This window comes from Amblyraja radiata, chromosome 7, assembly GCF_010909765.2.
Source record: "Amblyraja radiata isolate CabotCenter1 chromosome 7, sAmbRad1.1.pri, whole genome shotgun sequence".
In the NCBI taxonomy this organism is placed as follows: domain Eukaryota; kingdom Metazoa; phylum Chordata; class Chondrichthyes; order Rajiformes; family Rajidae; genus Amblyraja; species Amblyraja radiata.
In genome coordinates this window covers 76,915,034-76,940,810 of record NC_045962.1, presented here as the reverse complement: position 1 = coordinate 76,940,810, position 25,777 = coordinate 76,915,034, and the positions used below count along the sequence as shown (strand labels likewise).

The 25,777-nt window shown below is 47.7% G+C and overlaps 1 non-coding gene across 1 annotated transcript; it reads right to left on the bottom strand.

The window, feature by feature from the left end:
* Positions 1-836: 836 nt before the first annotated feature.
* On the bottom strand, positions 837-1,028 carry LOC116975680. Its single transcript, XR_004412692.1, has one exon. It is a non-coding gene; the product is annotated as a U2 spliceosomal RNA (small nuclear RNA).
* Between the last annotated feature and the right edge of the window lie 24,749 nt (positions 1,029-25,777).

Below are 25,777 nucleotides of genomic sequence, written 5' to 3'. Positions count from 1 at the left end.
GGACTTGGTCCACTGTAATTTGCGTAGTACCCGACTGATGAAGCCGTAGTACCTATTGAAGAGGTAGAAGGAAAGGAAAACATAGAGATTAGGTTCCCCCCACCCCTCAATACGCGGGAATGTCTCCATTGCCGCTGCCTTGAGATTGGTTTCATGTGACGTAAGTTAGTACGTGGTGATTTAATTGGATATAAGGAATCGATATCTGGTGTCCATATTGCTTAGTGATTTCAGCAAATATTTTTGGTTTAAATGTATGTTTACAGTATTTAGCTCACCTGATAGGTGAGTTACTGATGGTCAAACATGTTTGACGACATACGGTTTCCAATTGTTAATAAATTGTCCCCTAATATCGATGTTCTCCGCCCAAGTGGTTTGGTATATGCCACCACTGATGTTGTTATCTTATAAACGAACATGCAAATTTGGTGGATTACTGAGCAAATGCTTCACTAGAATTAAGTAAGTTAATATATAACATGTTTAAGTCAATTCATATTGGCATTAAGTATTACAAGCTCAGTAACACATCAGGACACATAAGATGTTACTCAAAACAGGTGGAAGTGTACAACCATAATCCTTCCTGCCGATAAATTCCATGATAACACTACAGATTAATCCATTTGCCCCCATATTACAGGTATGGAGATAGTTTTGAACACTAGTATCTCAGCTCATAGGAAAGGTACAAAGTTCAGTAGCTGGTAATGCTGCTATATCCCAATTACTTTGCCACGTAGTTGATTGGTGGTTAATGCACCATGACTGATAGTCTTAATGAATACCAGATAACAACGTTGTGGATGGTCAATGTAAATATCTGGATATATATTTTGTGCACCGTTCCCAGAGGCACTGCAATACTGGGTCGATGCGTGGAGTGGACGGAGCAAGCCCCTATTCCATCTCCCTGTTCCAAAATTCAATTTAATATATGGTCCCTAGATAAGGGACGTATCAGATTATTAAACTGATAAGAACAGATACTACACTTGATCTTAGCCAAAAGGCCGAGAAGCGATGCAGCTAAAGCTGTATCCAAGGATAGTTTGTCGTTAATATATAGACATGCCATGACGGAATGTTTCTAAGTGTCAGGGCTAGTTGATTCTGGATAACTTTGACTTAAATGCCGCAACGCTCATCATGGTTACTCCATCCAGGTAATTGCGGTATATCCGAAACTTATATGAGAAGGTACTGAATAGTGTGCATCTTCAAGGTCGATGTCTACCATAAAGTATCCTTGGATCCATGGTAGTAGTTACAAATCCCATGAATGGGTATACCTGGTGAAATACTCAAGTGGTTTATCAACGATGGTGCGACATTCACCATCGTGGGAGGGTAGACCACTTGGGGTGCTTGCTGAATTGGTGGCAAGATATTAATTCTATTCCCCTTGAATTTATTTTTTGGTATATAACTACCAAGAGTGATAGCTTCCTAACCAGGCGTGATTCATCCACCCCTTGTTAGTACAACCCTTAACCTTTATGTGATGGTAGGAACCATACTTATCTGTCTTCATTGTTGTTTTCTTCGGTTTCTGGTTCCTTGTTCTTGTAGGGACGATGTTTGTTGGGGGGTGGCACATTTTCCCCTGGGGCCTGCTCTGGGCCGTGGCCTAAAATGCTACAGGTTTGGCATGCAGGCCCCGAGCTTTCACCAGTACCATGAGGAAGACGCCCCTGGTGGACACGTAGAGGTACTGCTGTCTGGTTTAGTGTGGTGCTCATTCCAGACTCTGCCCTCTTGTGCCGAATAGTTTGAACACTTCGTCCAGTTTTTTAGGACTGGTTTGGTAAGTGCCAGGTAGCAGGATCTGTGCTTATGAGGTCGGCGTTCTCATAGACCTGTTAATTTCATAGATTGAGGGCAGGTTTGTGAGTTCATTTCAGAAGTTATGAGGTATACCGTTGAACAGTAGGGTCAGGTGTTTTGCCATACTACCCTGCCCTTCTGGAATGAGCAGGTGGACATGATAGCCGACGTCAGGGTACCAAATGCATTTTTAAAATATTTAGGTTAAACGCGCTGCTCAATGTATCCCCCAATAATGGCGGGCACTTTGAGTAAATGCAATTTAGGGGAGGCGTGATAAAACCAACGCCTCATGGCTACCTGTCTTGGAGAGGTTTTTTGGAAAAGACAGGTAGTAAGCTGGCCATCAGTTGAGACTGAAAAGCCATCTCGCTAGTGGTGGAGCCACATAGCAGCCACACCCAGCAGCTCTTCCTGATCCTGTACCTCAAGCATATTCCCGATATTGTTCAGCCAGTGACCCCTCTTCATGACCAGCCCAGCCACTGGTCACCCCAAAGCTAACCACACTAAGGAGGAAGCGATGGGCAGTGCCTAGGCACTGTGGAGGGTATGCCTGAACCCTCCAACGAGACTGCCCCTCACGAAGCGTGTCTCGCAGGAGCTCCTGCTCCAGGAGCCGCTCCAGCGGCTCAGGCGGCTGTCTCTCTCCCTGCGGGTGGAGAGACGTCCCCTCCGACAAGTCGGAAGCCACCGGCCGGATGCCTCTTCGGATGGCTGAACATCCAGCCCGCAGCTCAGGCACTAGCGGGACTGGCTTCGGCGCGGTGTGGGGATAGCGGAACGCCCGGTTAAATGTTCCTACCGCCTTCTTCTGGAGCTTTTGTGCCTTGTAGTAGCGAGAGCGCCCCTCAAGCAGCGCGTCTCGCAGGCACCTGCACCGAGAGCCGCTCCAGCGGCTCAGGCGGCTCTCTCTCCCCCCGTGCGGGTGGAGAGACGTCCCGTCCCAAATCGGGAACACCTGCCGGATGCCTCTTCGGGTGGCTATACATCCAGCCCGCTAGCGGGCTGGGCTCGGCACGGTGTCGGGGAATAGAGGAACACCGGGTCGCTCCTACCGCCTGTTGCTGCCCCCCTTCCCCCCGACGGGAAACGTTCCTCCTTGAACGGGGGACAGTTTTGTTCCAGAGCCTTTTTCTCTGCCTGTAAAACACAAGCAGAAAAAGGGGCTCCCCTGTAAAAGAAACCCGACCTCAGGATACTCACCTGACGGTCCGTTTCATCTGTTGCGGGAGTGCCTAGCTCCCGCTGTTGCACTGCTGGCGTAATGCCGCGCCTGCGCACTGAGCGGGTTCTTCACGTAGTCACTCACGTGACTCCGAAGTAAAATTACTCACACTACTCCAAATGCGGCCTGACCAGCACCTTATAGAGCCTCAACATTACATCCCTGTTGTCGTATTCTAACCCTTTAATAAAAAATGCTAGCATTGAGTTCGCCTTCTTTACTGCCGATTCAACTTGCAGATTATCTTTTTGGGAATCCTGCACCAGCACTCCCAAGTCCCTTTGCACCTCTGATTTCTGGATTATCTCCCCATTTAGAAAATAGTCCATGCCTTTATTCCTACTACCAAAATGCATGACTGTACTTTATTGCAGAATATTCCATCTGCCACTTCTCTGCCCACTCTCCCAACCTGTCCAAGTCCTTCTGCAGAGTCCCTGCTTTCGCTATTCTACCTACCCTTTTCGTATCATCCGCAAACCTGGCCACAAAGCCTTCAATTCCCTCATCCAAATCATTAATATACAACGTGAAGAGCAGCGGCCCCAGCAACGAGCCCTGCGGAACTCCGCTAGTCACTAGCAGCCAACCAGAAAAAGCCCCCTTTAATGCCACTCCTTGCCTTCTGTATTCCAGCCAGCCTGCTATTCATGCTAGTATCTGCCCTTTGATACCACGGGCTCTCATCTTCCTTATATAGAATTTACTTTGTGAATCTTTATAATTATTCAATTGTTGCAACAATATTGAAACATAATGTTCAAGGTTCAAGGTTCACATTTATTTGTCACATGCACCATTTAAGGTACAGTGAAATGAGTTGCCATGCAGCCAGGCAATTAAAAAGAACACAATAGAATTTAACATAAACATCCACCACAGCATTCTTCACTGTGATGGAAGGCAATAAAGTTCAGTCAGTCTTCCTCCTTTGTTCACCCATGGTTGGGGGCCTTCACACACTACGGAGGGCCCGATGTACAAGCCCTCTGGTCGGGATGATCGAATCTCCGACGTTGGGACAGATCGACAACACTCCGTGGCTTGGAGTTCCCGAATCGGCCACTTACTTACCGGAGACCGCGGCTTCAGGATGTTATAGGCCGCAGGCCGGCGGTCGGAGCCCTTCTCCGGCGATCCCTGGCAAGCGACCCTTCAGGGACCCGGAAGTATTTTACACTTACTTTACGCGACACGTATGACAAACACGGGCATATTCTCCTTGGAGAAAAGAACATTGAAAGAAATGTTCAAAATTGTCAAAGATCCAGACAAAGTGAATAAAGAAAAACTGTTTCTGTTGTCAGAAATGTGGGGCAACAGAGGGAGCGTGTTTAAGGTGATTAGAAAGAGAACCAAGATGACACAAAGAAAGGACACACTTGGAACTGCAGATGCTGGTTTACAAAAAAGTACAGGAGTAACTCTTGCACTGTAAAAGGACTTACTTGACACACAAAGTCTTTTACTACATAACTTTATTATAGGCACTACACACACTATGCCCTAGCTGTCCGTGGTCATCACTGGAGCTAGAGAGCGAGCTGGAGGTGGGGAAGCTACAATTATACAAGAGACAATGGGGAGTGGTTAGTAGTGGTGAGGTCACTATGTTAAAGGAGCATGCACTGATCTACATCCTTCCTCTTGGAAACAAAAGCGACCATGGCTCATACGCTAGAATCAGACCATAAGCAGGGAACAGTTAGAATATATCATGATACAGACTAATCGCACACTCCGTACCGGACAGGCGGCTTGACCAACCGCCCAGAGCGGGTGCGCAACCCGCCTTCCCCCTCAACCGCAGGAGCCGCAGGGACGGGGGCAGGGACAGAGACGGGAGATCCGGGTGAAGAGCGCCCAGGGGAAGGAGGAGAACGGGGAGGCGAAACAGGTACACCTGCAGGTGAGGCAGGAGAAGGAGGCTGGCGTGTGCGGGGCACAGAGAGCTGAGAGGGCAGTGTCCGGGGCATGCGAGGAGTGACAGGGGCAGGAGGAGTTTTGGGCAGAGTGGAAGGGACAGGCGGCGAAAACGGGTCTGCGGGAGGCGGAGCAGGCTCGTTGACAAGTAGCAGGTGCTGGCGAGTCCGACGGTACACGGTGCCCTCGTAATCAACCAGGTAGGACCGGGGAGAGTCAGCATTGCCAACGACAACGGCCAGCCGGTGATGACCGGAGGTGGACTTCATCCGGACAACCTGGCCTGGGAACAGACGGGGAAGGAGACGGGATGATTTGTCAAAGGAGCGCTTCTGGATGACCTGCTTCTCGATGATGCGCTCCTTGACAGCGGCAGGGCTGCGGACCGCGGGCTTTAGGGATTGCTGAGAGACCGGGAGAGGGGGTCGAGTGGTGCGGGACATGAGGCGCTGGGCAGGCGAACCGAGTGCGGGGTCCCGGGAAATGTTGCGGAGGTTGAGGAGGGCAAGGTAGAAGTCCGAATGAGCAAGCCGACAATGTTCCAGCAGCTCCTTGGCGCTGCGGACAGCGCGCTCCGCAAGGCCATTGCTTTGCGGGTACTCGGGGCTGCTGGTGATGTGGCGAATGTTCCATCGGGTGGCAAAGGCGCCGAACTCCGCGCTGGTAAACTGGCTGCCGTTGTCGGATTGGAGAGTCACCGGGGAACCAAAGGTCGAAAAGTGGCGGCGAAGCTTCCCGATGACGGCAGCAGACGTGAGGGACGGCAGCTGGTCCACCTCGAACCAGCTGGAGTAGGAGTCCACCAGGACCAGGAAGTGTTTGCCACGCCATTCGAATATGTCAGTGGCGACAGCCATCCACGGCAACTCGGGAGCCGGTTGCTGCATGAGAGGTTGGCGCTGTTGATGAGGCAGGAGACTGTTGCAGGCAGCACAGGCGGAGACCCTGTCCCGGATGTCCTGAATCATGCCAGGCCAGTAAAACTGGGCTTGGGCCTGGGACAAAGTGGCCTCCACCCCGGGGTGGCCGTTGTGGGCGGTTTGAAAGTAATGATCCCGCAGCGCGGCCGGCACCACGACCTTGTGACCCTTCACCACCACGCCGTTGTGCAGCACCAATTCGTCCCGAACCAGGAAGTAGGGCACGGCACCAGCCGGTAGGGAAGAGCGTCGGTCAGGCCAGCCACGGCGGATGACGCCCTCACGCTGTTGCAGGGCAGGATCAGCGGCAGTGTGTTTGACCAGGGACTGCATCTGCCAAGAGGGAACAATGTTAACGTTCACTACCATCAGGTCAGACGATTCGTATGGATGGCGGGCAACGGAAGGGAGCGGCGCACGGGACAATGTGTCGGCCACGAACATTTCCTTGCCCCTGCGGTACACAATTTCGAATGTGAAACGTTGGAGCTGCAGCATCATTCGTTGCAAACGGGAAGAGGCCGCATGGATAGGCTTGTTCAAGATAGAGACCAGCGGCTGGTGGTCAGTTTCAATGGTGAAGGAGCTGCCCAGAATGTAGTCCTTGAATTTGGAGCATGCGAACACCACGGCAAGGAGCTCCTTCTCGATCTGTCTTCTGGGGGTCTGTTGACCATGCCCAGAAAGCGCTGCAGGCCAGGCACGTCGGTGGGAGCGGGCATTTCGGTGACCGCTGCCGTCTTCTGGGGGTCTGGCTTTAGACCCCCGGCCGTGAAAACGTGGCCTACGTAAGTGACTTCCTGAACGAGTATCCCAACCGTTTTGATGACATTCTGGGCAAACTGCCCTGTGCCTACAAAATCGTTGTTGACCCGGGGGTCAACCCGGTAATTAGACCGGCCCACTGTGTGTCTTTTGCCATGAAGGGCCGCGTGGAGTCCACACTGCGTGACATGGTGGCCACGGGCATCCTCAAGGAGGTGAGCGCTCCCACCCTGTGGGTCTCCACCATGGTCGTCGCTGCCAAGAAGGACGCGAGCGAGATCAGGATCTGCATCAACCCGAAAGACCTGAACCTTGCTATCAAATGCCCACACTACCCCATGCGGACGGTGGAGGACGTCGCTGCACAGGTCGGTCCGGCCACAGTTTTCTCGGTCCTAGATGCCAAGAGCTCCTTTTGGCAGATCCCTCTGGATGAACGTTCCTCCTTCCTGACTACCTTTAGCACACCTTTCGGCAGGTTCCGTTTTCTCCGCATGCCTTTTGGGATCAACTCAGCAAGCGAGGTTTTCCAGCGCACCATGGAACAGCTGTTTGCCGGGTTGCCGTGCGCTATCATTGTGGATGACATCCTGGTGTACGGGAGGGACGTCGCTGAGCACGACCTGCACTTCCGCCAAGTCCTGGACAGGGCTCGTGAGATCAATCTCAAACTCAACCCGAAGAAGTGTCGGTTCCGCGTTCAGGAAGTCACTTACGTAGGCCACGTTTTCACGGCCGGGGGTCTAAAGCCAGACCCCCAGAAGACGGCAGCGGTCACCGAAATGCCCGCTCCCACCGACGTGCCCGGCCTGCAGCGTTTTCTGGGCATGGTCAACTACCTGGGGAAGTTCATACCCGACCTCAGCGAACTGAGTGCCCCCCTGAGGGAGCTGACCAAGAAGGACAATGCCTGGGTCTGACTCCCGCATCACCAGTTGGCCTTCGTGGCCCTGAAGTCCAAGCTCGCACGCACCCCGACTCTAAAGTTCTTTGACCTAAACAGGCCAATCGTCCTCACCTGCGATGCATCTCGGTTCGGCCTCGGTGCCGCCTGCCTGCAGCTCTATGACAATCGGCAGCTGCCTGTTTCCTATGCCTCTCGCACCATGACCCCTGCTGAGCAGCGCTACGCTCAGATCGAAAAGGAGCATGCACTGATCTACATGCACTAAATGTTACACCCTTTATCCTGTATCTGTACACAGTGGACGGCTTGATTGTAATCATGTATAGTCTTTTCGCTAACTGGATGGCACGCAAACAAAAGCTCTTCACTCTACCTCGGTGCACGTGACAACAATAAACTGAACTGAGCGGGTCAGGCAGCATCGCTGGAGAACATGGATAGGTGACATTTTGGGTCGGGAATCTTCTTCAGACCGAATGGCCTGATTTGCACGTTTTTCTCTTACACCTGACAATAATAAACCGCTAACAACACTAATAAATAGACTACAATGTGAATAGGTGTAAAGCATGGAACAATCTGAGGAGAATCCAACAATATTTCCATGTTAAGCATTTCCTTTTGATGAAATATATCAATAAAAACAACGCTGTTACTGGAGGCACGTTCCATAAGGTCATGAGTGATAGGAGCAGAATTAGGCCATTCATCTCATCAAGTCTGCTCCACCATTCAATCTTGGCTGATCTATCTTCCCATCTTAACCCCATTCCCCGGGCTTCTCCCCATAATCCTGACATCCATACAAATCAAGAATCTATCTATCTCTGCTTTATAAAATATCCATTGACTTGGCCTCCACAGCCTTCTGTGGCAAAGAATTCCATAGATTCACCACCCTCTGACTAAAGAAATTCCACCTCATCTCCCTCCTAAAGGAACATCCTTTTATTTTGAGGCTATGACCTCCGGTCCTAGACTCTCCCACTTGTGGAAACACTTCCTCTCCACATCCACTCTATTCCTTTTAAAGATTACCAGTCTGAAAAATACATCTCTAATTAATTGCGTCTGACCCCTGTAATAATTACAACTTTCACTGAAGCAGTCAATGACAAATCAAGCTTATGTTTTAAAATATTCTTCGCACTTATTATTTAATTCACTTTTTATTAATATTCTTTAATACCGCCCAAATTAACCTGGGGTGGTATTTCCTCGTGATAATTAATGGGTAAAAAGATTACCCATTCTTGGAAGATAATCCCTTGATTCCTATGCTTAAACTCTGTATGCTTTTATTTCGGTAATTACAGCTTGTCAATTGATTCTCAAGTAGAATGCTTCCATTATAATCTTCCATTATAAATTATAACCATTTGTTCATCATGGCACATTTAAACATCTCTTCCCCCTCCCTCCCCTTTTCACCACTTATTTCTCCTTAATTTTACTCCTCTCGTTGAAGCAACTTCTACGACTTGAATTAAATTGAATATTTTATTGTCACATGACAACTCACAGTGAAATTGTTTGCTTGCATACCCAAGGTATGCAAATAGCTGCCACATAAAGGGCACTTACAAAGTTACAAATTCCACCACACGGCATTCCCCCTTTTTCTAACCCCACTCCCCTCTCTTCCCCCTCACGCCGGTCCCCCCACACCGGGTCCCGATTGTTCCTCCCACCTCCCTGATGACAGTCCCCCACTGTCGGGTCCATCATTGCTCTTCTCCCTCCCTCACGGCAGTCCGACCACGCCGGGTCCCCATTGTCCTTCCCCCTCCCTCACGGCAGTCCCTCCACGCCGGATCCTCCTTCAATCCTTCCCTCGGCAGCGGCATCCTCACTTCCACGTGTCCGTCCTCGTCCATCGGTCGGCACCATCATCGATCGCCGCATCGACCTCTCCACTGTCGCTGCCTTGATGAGAGAAGCGGGTAATCGGGACAATGGCGGCCTGACGAATTTTACAACTGACTTTAATTATGATGCTGACTGTTAGACATGCAACGTTTAATTTGCTAAATAGTCAAGTGTCAGGAGTAAACGAGGCTGAGGAAGCATTGCAATAATTGAATTACTGATGGAGCACATTTTCAAGCGTGTCCCTAATAAATTGTGTGCTTTATATTAATTCTGTCAACATCATTCGCAGTAACCAGTAACACAACAGTCAATACCCTGATTATGCTGTGATATTCCAGGGAAGATACCAATTAGGTAGACACAAAATGCTGGAGTAACTCAGCGGGACAAGCAACATCTCTGGAGTGAAGGAATGGGTGACGTTTCGGGTCAAGATCCTTCTTCAGACCAATTAGATTACCAATTAGAATATGTAGTGTTATGCATTTGAAAATACACTTTGGATGGAATACCAACTTCTATCAAGTAGCTCTTAAGGCAAAATGAATCAAAGGATATGGGGAAAAATCAGGAACGGGGTACTGATTTTAGATGATCAGTAGGCTCCCCTCAGTCATGTCTGACCATGGGTGATGCATCCTGGTCGGATGCAAGCCTGGGCGATGTCATATGGAGGACAGGCTGTTTCCCATGCAGCTCGTCCCCCCTCTCCACGTTGCGGATCGATCCAAAGGAACAGCAGGACTGTTACAGTTTGGCAACAGCGCCATCGCAGGAGCTGCCAGAGCGAGGTTGTAGACAACGACAAACTGCCTCAGGGGCTCCGACTCCGGATTTTCTTGAGGTTTACCCCAGGAGCCTTTTCCATGACTGGATATGGCCACAATGCATTGGAGGTTTTAAATCAGAGTTTTCCCTCTCCTAGATGGACTGCCTTCCCAGGCTGACGAGCCCCATCTGCCCGAGACTCATGGAGGTGGGAGCGTCTACCTTCCCGTGCAGGTCTATAACACCTGCCCACTGCTATGATCATATTGAATGGCGGTGATGGCTGGAAGGGCTGAATGGCCTACTCCTGCACCTATTTTTCTATGTTTCCATGTCTCTATGTTTCACTGCAAACAGAAACTTAGCCAAAATCTTCCTGCCGTGAGAGAATATGACCAGACATTATACCTGTGCCAGTGAAATTAAACCTTATTGTCCCTCAAGTGACTTTTGCTCAATCACCCCTGGGGAGGTGGGGAAGAGGGGGGGAGGGGGGGACAAAGGAAGACCTGGTGTGGGGTAGATGGGGAGGGGGTGGAGACAATCAAGTATTCATTCATTCATTCATTCAACAACATTTTTCAAAATGGAGCACTGGATGCTGGAATCTTGAGGAAAACACAAAGTGCTGGAGTAACTCATCGGGGCAGTTATCATCTTTGGAGGGAACGGAGAGACAAGGTTTCAGGTTGGGATCCTTCTTCTGAATAAAGAACATGAAACGTTGTTAATAGATTCCTTCCACAGATGCTATCTAACCTGTTGAATTATTCCACAGCATCTATGGAGGGATGATTATTTCCTGCTATTAATTGCCCAATATCATAATGTCATAATGTGAGGGGGGCAACATTTATTTTATATTTTATTTTCCTTTTTTGCATTTCTATCATAGGTATTATCTTATTTCATATAATTTGCAAGTTTCTCCTTATACCCTATCTTTTTTATCTTTATCTATTTTTTAATATACCATTTTGAGGTCTGTGTATTTTTTTATCCTGCACTTTCTCAGTCACTCTATCATTAGATTCTGACTGTTTATTTTCTCTTTTGTATTACCCAATGCACTCATGTATGGCATGGTTTTCCAGAATAACACGCAAAACAAAGTGTTTCACTGTATCTTGGTAGACGTGATAATAATAAACCACTTTTTTGGTTTCTAAAGGTTTCCTTGTCATCTAGTCTATGCACACCTTTGTGATATTGTCTGCCTTGTCTTTCAATTAGCTAATACCTCTAACACCCCGGTTAACAACTCGTTTAGTTTAGTTTATTGTCACGTACCGAGGTACAGTGAAAAACATTTGTTGTGTGCTAACCAGTCAGCAGAAAGATTCCAATCGATCCATTTGCAGTGTATAGGTACATGATAAGGGAATAACGTTTAGTGCAAGGTAAAGCCAACAAGATCCGATCAAGGATTGTCCGTGGGTCACCAAAGAGGTAGATAGTAGTTCAGCACTGCTCTCTTGTGAACTAATGAAACATCCTTTGTGAGAAACATCCTCACTGGAATGCAACTTAAGACATAGAAATAGACACAGCACAGGAACCACATTATTTGTGCCAAACATGATGCTAAGTTTGTGCCACGCATGATGTCAAGTTAAACTGATCTCATTAGCCTGTACATGATCCATATCCCTTTATTCCAAGCACTTATCTGTGCGTATCTAAAAGCCTCTCGAACACCACTATCGTATCTGCCTCCACCACCACCCCTGTCAATGTGTTCCAGGCCCCCGCCACTCTCTGTGTAAAAGACTTGCCCTGCACATCTCAATTAAACTTTCCTCCTCTTACCTTAACACTATGCCCTCTCGTTTTGGACATTTCCACCCTGGGAAAAAGGTTCTGAATGTCTACCCAATATGTGCCTGTTTAAGAAGGAACTGCAGATGCTGGAAAATCGAAGGTAGACAAAAATGCTGGAGAAACTCAGCGGGTGAGGCAGCATCTATGGAGAGAAGGAAATAGGCAAAGTTTCGGGTCGAGACCCTTTTGGTTTGAAGAAACAAAACCAGTCTAAAGAAGGGTCTCAACCTGAAACGTTGCCTATTTCCTTCGCTCCATAGATGCTGCCTCACCCGCTGAGTTTCTCCAGCATTTTTTCTACCTAAATGTGCCTGTCATCATTTTATATACGTCTCCAACCTCTGACCTTCCAGAGAAAACAATCCAAGTTCATCCAACTTCTTCCAGTAGCTGAAACCCTCTAATGTGATTTGATTTGAGTATAGGAGCAGGGAGGTTCTACTGCAGTTGTACAGGGTCTTGGTGAGACCACACCTGGAGTGTTGCGTACAGTTTTAGTCTCCTAATCTGAGGAAAGACATTCTTGCCATAGAGTGAGTACAGAGAAGGTTCACCAGACTGATTCCTGGGATGTCAGGACTTTCATATGAAGAAAGACTGATAGACTCGGCTTGTACTCTCTAGAATTTAGAAGATTGAGGGGGGATCTTATAGAAATGTACAAATTCTTAAGGGGTTGGACAGGCTAGATGCAGGAAGACATCTAGTAAACCTCCTCAATTCAGTTCAGTTTATTGTCAGGTGCACCGAGCTACCACTCTAAGCTTTTTGTTGCGTGCTAACCAGTCAGCAGAAAAAAAAATACATGATTATAATTGATCCATTTATAGTGTAGAGATACATGATAAAGGATAAAGGAATAACGTGCAGTGCAAGGTAAAGCCAGCAAAGTCCGATCAAGGATAATCTGATAGGCCTCTGATAGGCCCCCCTCGACTCCATTCAAGGACCCAAGCAGTCATTCCAGGTACGACAGAGGTTCACCTGTATCTCCTCCGACCTCATCTACTGCATCCGCTGCTCTAGATGTCAGCTGATCTATATCGGTGAGACTAAGCGGAGGCTGGGCGATCGTTTCACCGAACACCTCCGCAAGAACCTACCTGACCTCCCGGCGGCTCAGCACTTCAACTCCCCCTCCCATTCCCCGTCCGACCTCTATGTCCTGGGTCTCCTCCATGGCCAGAGTGAGCAACACCGGAGGTTGGAGGAACAGCACCTTATATTCAGCTTGGGGAGTCTGCATCCTGCGGGCTTGAACATTGAATTCTCCCAATTTTGTTAGCCCTTGCTGTCTCCTCCCATCCCTCAGCCCTCGGGCTCCTCCTCCTCCCTGTTCCCTTCTTCTCCCCGCCACCCCCCATCAGTCTGAAGAAGGGTTTCGGCCCTAAACGTTGCCTATTGTCTTCGCTCCATAGATGCTGCTGCACCCGCTGAGTTTCTCCAGCATTTTTGTGTACCAATAATAATTGAAATGCAGCCTAACAAAAGTCCTGTAGAGATGAATCATGATGTCCTAATATTGTTGGGATAAACTACATATCTCCTTATTTGTAGGTATGTATGTATGTATGTATGTAGGGGGCGCTCCTCTGTGTGCAGCCATGTCAGCAGCGCGTCAGTTTTTTTCAACTTTTTTTTATTTTTTAGTATGTTTAAAGTATGTATTTTGTGTTTCTCGGTGTGTCTTGTGTGGGGGGTGGTGTGGGGGGGTAAGGGGGAAACCGCTTCGGTCGCCTCCTCCATGGAGAGGCGACTTTTTCCAGGTCGCCTCCCCCATGGCCTAACATCAAGGATCGGCGCGGCCTTTCCCGGAGACGCGCCCGGGGCTTCAGCGGCGGGCGCAGCGTGGACTCTCGATGAGGAGCGGGTGAGCCCTCGCTGGAGGGGAGCGCTCCGTTTCACTGGCCCGGGGCAGCCGGCAGCCTGAAGTCGCAGCCTGAAGCCGCGGTCTGCAGAGCTCCAGCTGGTGCGGCGTCTACAGCCCGGGATCCCTCGTGGGGGACCCGGGGGAAGAAGAAGCCATCACTGCCGGCCCGTGGCCAACTTCTACCGCGGGGCCGGCGTGAACTTACCATCACCCCTGGAGGGGAGCTTCGACCGCCGGCCCTGCGGTCTACGGTGCTTCTGGCTGCGGCGGAGACTTTAAATCTCGACCGCCGGCCTGTGGCCTACAACAACTTAAAGCCGCGGTCTCCGGTGAGGAAGAGCCGATCCTGGACTGACTCTGGACTCTGGTCCTGTCCACGGGGGGGGAAATGGAGGAGGACTGGCCAAATTTTGTGCCTTCCACCACAGTGATGAATGCTGTGGTGGATGTTTGTGTTACAGTTTTATTGTGGTTGTGTGTTCTTTATTATTGTATCGCTGCTGACAACCCAAATTCCACCGACCCTGGTTGTGTGGCAAATAAATTTTATCTTATCTTATTTTATCTTATTTGTCTATCATTGCTATCTGAAACAGAATTTGAAATTCCACCATGCTAAAATCTCAAGAGAGTATTTATTTGAATGAATGAGACTTCATCATTGTCATATGCATGCACTGGGTCCATAACCCTCTAAACCAAACCTATCCACATCCCTGTCTAATTGTTTCTTAAACATTGTAATAGTACCTGCCTCAACTACCTCCATCAGCAGCTTATTCCATACACCCCAAGCCCTATTTTCCCTCAGGTTCTTATTAAATCTTTACCCCTCACTTTAAACTTATGCCCTCTGCTTCTCAATTCCCCTACTCCGGGCAAGCGAGACTCCGCATTTACCCAAAGAATTTATCTTGTGATTTTGTACACCTTTATAAAGTCAACCCTCATGCTCCTGCACTCCAAGGAATAGAGTCAACCACTCCCTACCCTCAAGCCCTGGCAACATTCTTGTAAATCTTCCCTGCACCCTTTCCAACTTGACAACAACTTTCCTATAACATGGTGCCCAGAGCTGAAGAGAATACTCTAAATGTGGCCTCATCGAAGTCTTGTATAACTGCAACATGTCTTGGTGTACTTTTGCATGGCCTCTAGCTTAGACTGATTACTTCTACCATTCCTGCTGAATTTTCTTTGCATCTGGGTGTCTCTTTGCAGATGCATCACATCCATTGAGGGCTCATACTGAGAATAATGATCGTTCTCTTGCCAAACTTGACTGAGTTACTTGATTACTGAACACCTGCTGCCAGGCAGGTTATCGTTAATTATTTCATGGCATGGATCAATGATCGCAGAATCAAATATTGCAGAAATATATGGAAATGCGTTTGGTTGCAAAGTGTGCTTTCTCAAGTACATATTTTGCCCCACAGAAACCTGAGAAACAAATTCTCTCAGCTTGTGCGGGATGGAGCCCTCAGCGTTGGCCAAGTCAAGCCAGAGCACTGCTTCAAACTTTTTACGGGGATTCCCCTCCGCCACCATAGATGAGGCTCACACCAGGGTCTCATCCATACCCCGCAACACTGCTCTCTCTCCCCATCCCCGCACACGCAACAAGGGCAGAGTCCCTCTGGTCCTCACCTTTCACCCCACCAGCCGACAAATACAACACATAATCCTCCGCCATTTCCGCCACCTCCAACGTGACCCCACCACTCGCCACATCTTCCCATCTCCCCCCATGTCTGCCTTCCGCAAAGACCGCTCCCTCCGCAACTCCCTCGTCAATTCTTCCCTTCCCTCCCGCACCACCCCCTCCCCGGGCACTTTCCGTTGCAACCGCAAGAAATGCAACACCTGTCCCTTCACCTCCCCCCTCGACTCCATTCAAGGTCCCAAGCAGTCGTTCCAGGTGCGACAAAGGTTCACCTGTATCTCCTCCAACCTCATCTACTGCATCCGCTGCACTAGATGTCAGCTAATTTACATCGGTGAGACCAAGCGTAGGTTGGGCGACCGTTTCGCCGAACACCTCCGCTCAGTCCGCCTTAACCTACATGACCTCCCGGTGGCTCAGCACTTCAACTCCTCCTCCCATTCCCAATCCGACCTCTCTGTCCTGGGTCTCCTCCATTGCCAGAGTGAGCAACAGCGGAAATTGGAGGAACAGCACCTCATATTCCGTCTGGGGTCCTTGCGCCCTTATGGCATCAACATTGAATTCCCCCAATTTGGCTAGCCTGTGCTGTCCCCTCCCCTTCCTTCACCCTCTAGCTGTCTCCTCCCACCCTCCCATCCGCCCGCCCTCGGGCTCCTCCTCCTCCCTTTTTCCTTCTTTCTTTCCCCACCCCCCATCAGTCTGAAGAAGGGTTTCGGCCCGAAACGTCGCCTATTTCCTTCGCTCCATAGATGCTGCTGCACCCGCTGAGTTCCTCCAGCAATTTTGTGTACCCAAGCCAGAGCACTGTCAGGTTTCCCTCGTTCTCCCTGGCTTCTCTGATGAGCTGGGTCACCGCTCCCATGTGTTCTAGACACCCCAGAGATGCTGCCTGTCCCGCTGAGTTACTCCAGCATTTTGTGTCTACCACAAGAAGACAAGAGATTAAAATTGTATTCTTGACAATGCTAACCACATCATGATTAAACCAAGGTTTTTTGCTGGCATTAGACCAAACATTGGGGGGAAAAAAGCTTTAGTAATCAATTTAAAGATTCTATTTGAGAAAGCTTGAAAGACTTAAACCAAGAAAGGAACTTAAATAATTCAAGGAGGAACGTAACTAATATGTCTCGCTCCTGGTAGTTAACATTTTATACCCTGTTTGTAGCTATTCTTGGCTTTAATTTATTTTTGATTATTTATTTATTTTAAATTATTTTTGCCCTTTGTAATATAAAAACTTTGTCATCTAATAAAACAGGGCAGCACTGTGGCACAGCTAGTAGAGTTGCTACCTCACAGGGACGGAGACCCAGAGTCAATCCTGATTTTGGGTGGTGTCTAGATGGAGTTTGCACATTTTCCTCCACACCGCATAGGTCTTCTCCGGACTCTCTGGTCTCCTCTCACATTCCAACGATGTGCGGGTTGGTAGGTTCACGGGTCTCTGTAAATTGCCCCCGGTCTGGAAGTAAGTGGTAGAATCTTGGTGGAGTTGATGAGAATATGGGGCAAATTTTTTTTTAATCGATTAGTATTGGGTTAGTGTAAATGGGTGGTTGATGGTCAGAGCAGACCCAGTGGGCCAAAGGGCCTGTAACAATGTTGTATTGCTCTATCAAATAAAACTTGGAACATGGAACAGTTTAACACAGGAACAGGCCATTCAGCCCATGATGCCTGTGCTGACCATGATGGCTAATTAAACTAATCCCCCCTGCCTGAACATTTCTGCACCCCTCCATTTACTGCCTACTCATTGTCTCTTAAATATTCCTAGTGTATCTGCTTCTACCACCTCCCCTGGCACAATACCCATCCCCCAACTGTATAAAAACATGCTTCAAAACTCTCCTTCAAACTTCCCCAATATCAAACTGAAGCTACACCCTCTAATATTTGACATTCCCACCCGTGGAAAAAGTTCTGACAGTCAACCCTATCTACGTCTGTCAATATCTTACGAACTTCCATCAGATGAACCCTCGATCTCTGATGTTCCAGAGAAAACAGTTCAACTGTTTCCAACCTCTCAGAGCTAATACCTCTAAGTCAGATAGATTCAAGATTCAAGATTCAATTTAATTGTCACATGTACCAATTATAGTACAGTGAAATTAGAGTTATCATACAGCCACACTAAGTAAAAAAGCAAAAATACACCCAGCACATAAAATAAAGTTTACCATAAACATCCACCACAGTGGAATCAACATTCCTCACTGTGATGGAAGGCAATAAAGTTCAGTCATCTTCCTCCATTGTTCGCCCATGGTCGGGGCCTTTGAACGGGGCCACTGCCGACGATCCGATGTCCAAGCCCTCTCGTCGGGATCATTGAAACTCCGGCGTCAGGACGGATCGGAACACTTCGCATGGAGCTCCCAAGTTGTCCGCTTCTTCCCGGAGACCGCTGCTTCACAGTGTTAAAGTCCACAGGCCCCGCGGTCGGAGCCCCAACACTGGAGATCCTCGGCAAAAGATCCCAAGCTCCGCGATGGTAAGTCCACGCTGCACCCGCGGCTTGAAGCTCCGGGTTAGTCTCCGGAAAGGCCGCACCACCCCACGTTGTAGGCCGCAGGGGGAGACGGAGATGCGACACGGAGAAAATCTCCGTCGAGGTAAGTGACTAAAAAAGGTTCTCCCCCCCCACCATCCCCCCCCCCCCCCCCCCGTACCCCCCATGTAAAACATACCAAGAGACATTGAAATAAACATTCAAGACATACTTAAATTAATAAAAATAGAGAAGGGACAATACTGACTGCTGGCGAGGTGGCCATTACGGGCACCACCCAGTGGTGAAAAAACATCCTGGAGTACGGTGCCTTTTCTACACACTCTCCATCCACATCCTTCTTGTAATGTGTCAACCAGAACTGCACACAACACTAAATGTGTCTAACTCAAGTTTTATACAACTCTAATGTGATTTTCCTACGCTTGGACTCAACGCCCCACCAACTGATGAAGGTAAGTGGGTTATAAAACATATTGAAATTTAACGCTTTGCTTAACTTTAATAAGCAATGGAAATATTTGTCAGGTACTCAGACTCATTCGAGCATGAAATATTTTTTGATGGACTTTTATGGAGAAAAATCACGCAGCTCTTTGGTAACCTTCAGACAGTATCGTACTGTGAAATTATCTTTGTGTAGTTAAACAAAAGAACTCAGTTCAAAAAGACTTTCAAATCTGCTGCAGTGACAAACCCTAACAAATGAAGTACAATTTATGATTCACCAAGGAAGAAAGGACTGATAAACCTTGGCATGGCTGACTTTTCGAAGGCAAGTAGTTCACAAGGATCCTAAAGCTTAGATTTAAGGGCCTGTCCCACTGTACGAGGTAATTCAAGAGTTCTCCCGAGTTTTCCCCGGATTCGAACTCGGAGAATGCCCGTAGCCGGTCCGTAGGAGTTCGTGGATATCTCGTAGTGGCTCGTACGAGTAAAAAGTAACCATTTTTTTCATCACGAGGATTTTTTTACTCGTGGACATTTTTCGCAGTGTAGAAAAAACGTCACGAGTTTACCGGATTTCCCGAGTACCTACCGTTACTCCTACGAGCCGCTACGAGACATCCACAAACTCCTACAGACCCGCTATGTACATTCTCCGATTTTGAATCAGGGGAAAACTAGGGGAGAACTCTTGAATTACCTCGTACAGTGGGACAGGCCCTTTAGTTTAGTTTAGAGATACAGTGCGGTAACAGGCCCTTCAGCCCAACGACTCTGTGCCGTACACTGCACTCTTCGACACACGAGGGACAATTTACAATTTCTTTATAAACCAAATCCAAATTAACCTAAAAACCTGTACATCTTTGGAGTATTGGAGGAAACCAGAGGAAAACCGATGCTGTCACGGGGAGAACGTACAAACTCCGTACAAACAGCACCCTTAGTCAGGACCTAACCTGGGTCTCCGACGCTGTAAGGCAGCAGCTCTACCGCTGTGCCACCATGCCGTCCAAAGCCTCTACAATGAGATAACAATGACAAAACATGGTCCAGGTAGCCAGACTGCAAGCAGACTAATTGGACAAAGAGCAGGAGGTAGAAACATCTCACCTGCAGTCAAAGGATTTGTCATAGCCGGTCAAACGCAAGAAGGTATATTCGACCCTAAATTACTCCCAGAGGAACGATTGTACTCAACAGAGTTAGAGTGGGTGCAGAGGACACTTACGTTTTAGTCTTTTAGATTTAGAGATACAGTGTGGAAACAGGCCAGTCGCCACTGTGTCGCCTTGAGAATAGAGCATTTCAGTTATAGAGGGAGATTAGATCTGAAAAGGCTAGAGGTGTTTCTCCTGCAGTGAAAGAGGTTAACTGGCGACATGCATATACAATTATGAGGGGTTTAAACAGTGTCGACTGCACGAAAGTTTTCTCCATGTCAGAGGTAGGACATAGCTTTAAGTTAATCTGCAAGTCGAATCGGTAGTAAAGAAAGCAAACACGATGCCAGCATTTATTTCAAGAGGGCTTGTATACAAAAATAGAGATGTAATGTTGAGGCTCTATAAGGCGCTGGTAAGGCCGCATTTGGAATATTTTGAGCAATTTTGGGCACCATATCTGAGGAAAGATGTGCTGGCTCTGGTAGGGGTCCAGAGGAGGTTTACAAGAATGATCCCAGGAATGAGTAGGTTAACCTATGATGAGCGTTTGTCGGCACTGGGCCTGTAATCGCTGGAGTTTAGAAAAATGAGGGGAAACCTCATTGAAATACAGAATAGTGAAAGGCTTGGATAGAGTGGATGTGGAGAGGATGTTTCCACTAGTGGGAGCATCTAGGACTAGAGATCATAACCTCATAATTAAAGGATGGTTTTTTTTAATGAAGGTGCTGAGGAGAAAATTATTTAATCAGTGGGTGGCGAATCAGTGGATTTTTTTGTCACTGAAGGCTGTGGAGGTCAAGTCAGTGGATATTTTTAAGGCAGTTTTAATAGATTTTTGATTAGTACAGGTGTCAGAGGTTATGAGGAGAAGGCAGGAGAATGGGGTTAGGAAGGAGAGATAGATCGGCCATGATTAAATGGTGGAATAGACTTGATGTGCCAAACGGCCCAATTCTACCAATTCTACTCCTATCACTTATGACCTTATGACCTTAAGGTAAGGGGTAAGAAATTGCGAGGGAATTTGAGAAGGGCCTTTTCCATTAGGGAATGGTGAATACCTGGAATACACTGCCTCAGAGAGTGGTAGAACCAGACAGCATTGGAGGAAAGTCCAGCCAAGCACTGAAATCAGACAGACACTGGCTGGAATTGGGATTGATACAGATGATTCAGATTCAGATTCAGATTATTTAATGACCACACAGTCAAGCTGGTGGAATTCATGTTCAGTACAGGATGTTACACAATAGGCTGATTCCCGTCAAACATGACATAAAACACAACAACATACAGTATACAGTATATGCACGAGGTCGCTATGTGATGTTGTCATAGAGTGTTCAGAGTTTGAATTGCATGTGGGTAGAAACTGTTTTTAATTTGTGATGTTTTGGCGGGCAGTGAGCTGTAGCGCCTTCCTGACGGCAGCAGGTGGAAGATGTGGTGAGCTGGGTGGGAGGGATCAGAAATGATTTTCTTCACCCTTGACACGGACCGTTTGAGATTGAGTGATTCTACTGATGGGAGGGGAGTGCTGATGATTTTGGATGCTTTGTTGACAATGCGCTGTAGTTTATTACGGGAGTGAGTGTCTAAACTGCTGTACCAGACTGTTATTGATGAAGTGAGCATGCTTTGGATGATGGCTGTGTAAAATCGGATTAGGAGATGTTTCCTCACTCTGAACTTCTTGAGCTGACGGAGAAAGAAAAGTCTTTGGTTGGCTTTTTTATAAATGTGATCTGAATTGATTTTCCAATTGAGGTTATTGCTTATGTGAGTGCCAAGAAATTTGAATGAGTCAGTGGTGGATATGGGTTCACCGGAGATGAGTAGGGGGGTCTTGGGTTGTGCATTACGTCTGAGATCAATGATAAGTTCATGTGTTTTCGATGTGTTGAGTAGGAGGTTATTATCTGTGCACCAAGTGACTGTGTGTTTGAGTGCGGGTGTCCTCTGGGGTGGGGTGTCCTCTGTCTAGTGTGGACACAGTGGACTCAATGGCCTGTTTCTATGTGGTATACTGTAAGTCCGTAACCTGGATTAGCAGGATCCCGGCTGCTGTCTGTGTGGATTTTGCACGTACAGCTGTGGCCTCGTGGGTTTTCTCCGGGTGCTTCGGTTTCATCCTACATCCTACAAAGACGTGTGGGTTTGGAGGTTAATTGGCCTCTGTAAATTGCCCCTAGTCTGTAGGGAGTGGATGTGTTAGTGGGATAATGGAGAACTAAAAGATTTGCGCCCCATATCAGTGGAAGGATGTGCTGGCTCTGTAGAGGGTAGAGGAGGTTTACAAGAATGATTCCAAGAATGAGTGGGTTAGCATATGATGAGCGTTTGACGGCACTGGGCCTGTACTCGCTGGAGTTTAGAAGGTTGAGGGGGGACCTCATTGAAACTTACAGAATAATGAAAGGCATAGATAGAGTGGATGTGTAAAGGATGTTTCCACTGGTGGGGCAGTCCAGGACCAGAGGGCATAGCCTCAGAATTAAAGGCCGCTCTTTTAGAAAGGTGGTGAGGAGATATTCTTTAGTCAGAGCGTAGTTAATCTGTGGAACTCATTGCCACAGAGGGCTGTGGAGGTCAAGTCAGTGGATATTTTTAAGGCAAAGATAGACAAATTGTTGATTAGGACGGGTGTCAAGGGTTACGGGGAGAAGACATGCAAACGGGATTGGAGAGCAGAAATCAGCCTTGATTGAATAGCAGATTAGACTCGATGGGCTTAATGGCCTAATACTACACTATAGTGTGAACTTGTGAACTAGTGTGAACAGTGGTCGGCGTGGACTCGGTGAAGGGCCTGTTTCCACTCTGTATCTCTAAAGCTAAATGCTGAAAAATTAAAAAGTCTCACTGAATAGTTCATATTTGGCAAGCAATGAATGACATGAAGATACTGCACTTGGGTTGTAGCTATGAATTAAACTTCACATAAAAGGTCAAGAATTATTCATGCTAGTTTAAATATCCTTTAAACTAGGCAATGATGGTCCAATTCTATACGGCCATCGTAGAGCCTGTCCTCACCTTCTCCATCGTGGTCTAGTTTGGCTCAGCCACCAAGCACGACACCTGGAGACTGCAGCGAATCGTCCGATCAGCTGAGAAGGTTGTTGGCTGCAACCTTCCCTCCATTGATGAACTGTACACTGCAAGGGCCAGGAAGTGAGCTTTGAATCACTTCCCTCTGGAAGGCGACTCCGGACTGTCAAAGCTGCCACAGCCAGACACAAAACAGCTTTTTTTCCACGAGTTGTAGCTCTACTTAATAACCAAAAATCTGTAGCCTCATTTAGCTCTGGTATTTTCAATAATTATATTTTAATTAATCAATAATGTTTTATTATTAATGTTTAATGTTTTATGTGTCATTCCTAACTGTCACTGTATGTCATGTCGTCACTTGCGGGCAGAGCACTAAGGCAAATTCCTTGTATGTGAATACTTGGCCAATATTCATTCATTCATTTTAAAAATTATCTGTCATGAATCACTCTGGTACTAAAAAAGAATAAAACTCCATGTTTACAAATGTTAGTTAAGGGTGGGAATTTTAGAAAATGTTGAATTTGAAATTAAAAATCTTTTTTAAATTTATTTCTGAACTTGTTCTTTCCTTAATCCAAGTACCAAATGGCATTCACATAACAGCTTTAATGAAGTAAAATAGGGTGTTCTCAAATAAAATATGACCACCAAGTTACCAGGTATAATGTATAATATCCTTTAAGGATAGAAGTCTAAAACAAAGGGAGATACGGGAAAATGCAGATGCTGGTTTGCAAAAGAAGGCACAAAGTGCTGGAGTAACTCAACGGGTTAGGCAGCACCTCGGAGAACATAGAGAGGTAAAAAAGGGTCATAAACCAAACCGTCAGCTGTCCATGTTGTCCAGAGATGCTGCCTGACCCGCTGAGTTACTTCAGTACTTTGTCTCTGAAACAAAGTGCTTTGGCATCTAAAGGTAAGTAGGTGGAATATTGATTCGGTGGGGGCACTGCAAGCCGGCAGCCCTGCCCATTTTTTTAGTGTGTTTAAATGTTTGTTTTTAATGTTTCTTTGTGTGTCTTGTGTGGGGGGTGGTGTGGGGGGGGGTAAGGGGGAAATCGTTTCAGTCGCCTCCTCCACGGAGAGGTGACTTTTTCCATGTTGCCTCCCCCGTGGCCTAACAACGAGGATCGTGCAGCCTTTCCCGGAGACGCGCCCGGGGCATCAGCGGCGGGCGCAGCGCGGACTCTCGGCGTGGAGAGGGCGAGACCTCGCCGGGGGTCGCCGGAGGGGAGCGCTCCGTTTCGCTGGCCCGCGGCAGCCTGAAGTCGCAGTCTGCAGAGCTCCACTGACGTGGCGTCCGACTGCCGGCCCGCGGCCAACTGCTACCGCGGGCGCGGCATGGACTTATCCAGCGGGGTCCCTCGCTGGGGATCCCTGGACGGGAGCTTCCACTTCAACTGCTGGCCCTGCAGTCTGCGGTGCCCCTGGCTGCGGCGCGAACTTTAAATCATCGACTGCCGGCCTGCGGCCTACACCAACTTGAAGCTGCGGTCTCCGGTGGGGGAGGCACCGATTCAGGACTTACCTTGACTTTCATTCAACTGGATGCCCGCAGCGGCGGCTGCGGAGTGTTGAGGTCCCGACCATGGGGAAAAATGGAGCAGGACTGGTCACATTTTGTGCCTTCCACCACAGTGATGAATGCTGTGGTGGATGTTTGTGTTAAATTTTTATAGTGTTTTTGTGTGTTCTTTCTCATTGTACCGCTGCTGGCAAATTCATTTCACTTGCACTTTATGTGCAATGTGACGAATAAAATCGTGTTGTATTGTATTGTATTATTTATTGATTAAAGTGCAGTAGCGGATGGGCAAGAAGTCCACAGACAAGATCATGATCCTCCTTCAGACTAAAAGTAGAGGTGGGGGTGGGAGGGGTGGGGGGGGTAAACAGGAAGGGAGAAAAGTCAAGAACAAATCAGGGCCAACAACAGATGACCTCGGGAAGGCTGGAGCCCACAGGCCCCATTCCAATCTTATTTAATTTCCTGTCCCTTACTGAACACTTAAATCATGTACTTTAACTAACTCTTCTCTGTTTTATGATGTTAATTTTGCATCATTGCAATTTGACTGATTAACAAATACACAGTTGTTGTCCCCTTTATTAAGATCCTAAATATCATTAGCTTCTTTCATAGGAAGTGATAAGAGTCATGCAGATTGGAAACAGACCCTTCGGCCCACTTATTCATGCTGACCAAGATATCCCATCTACACTCGTCCCACCCACCTGTATCTGGCCCATACCGCTCTTAAACCTTTCTTATCCATGTACCTGCCTAATGTCTTTCAAATGCTTAATTAATACCTGCCTCAACTACTCCCTCTGGCAGGTCATTCCATCTCTGTGTGAAAAAGTTGCTCCTCAGGTTCTTTCTCCCCTCACCTTAAACCTGGTGATACTATGGCAGATGACACAAAGCTGGGTGGCAGTGTGAACTGTGAGGAGGATGCTATGAGGACGCAGGGTGACTTGGACATGTTGGGTGAGTGGGCAGATGCATGGCAGATGCAGTATAATGTGGATAAATGTGAGATTATCCATTTTGGCGGCAAGAACAGGAATGCAGATTATTATCTGAATGGTGTCAGGTTAGGAAAAGGGGAAGTACAACAGGACCCGGATGTCCTTGTACATCAGTCACTGAAAGTAAGCATGCAGGTACAGCAGGCAGTGAAGAAAGCTAATGGCATGTTGGCCTTCATAATGAGAGGAGTTGAGTATAGGAGCAAAGATGTCCTTCTGCAGTTGTACAGGGCCCTGGTGAGACCACACCTGGTGTGCAGCATAGGTTCATGAGGTGAATTCCCAGGATGGCGGGGCTATCATATGATGAAAGAATGGAGCGACTGGGCTTGTATTCATTAGAATTTAGAAGGATGAGAGGGATTCTTATAGAAACATAAAATTATTGAGGGATTGGACATGCTAGATGCAGGAAACATGTTCCCAATGTTGGTGGAATCCAGAACCAGGGACTACAGTTTAAGAATAAGGTGTAGGCCAT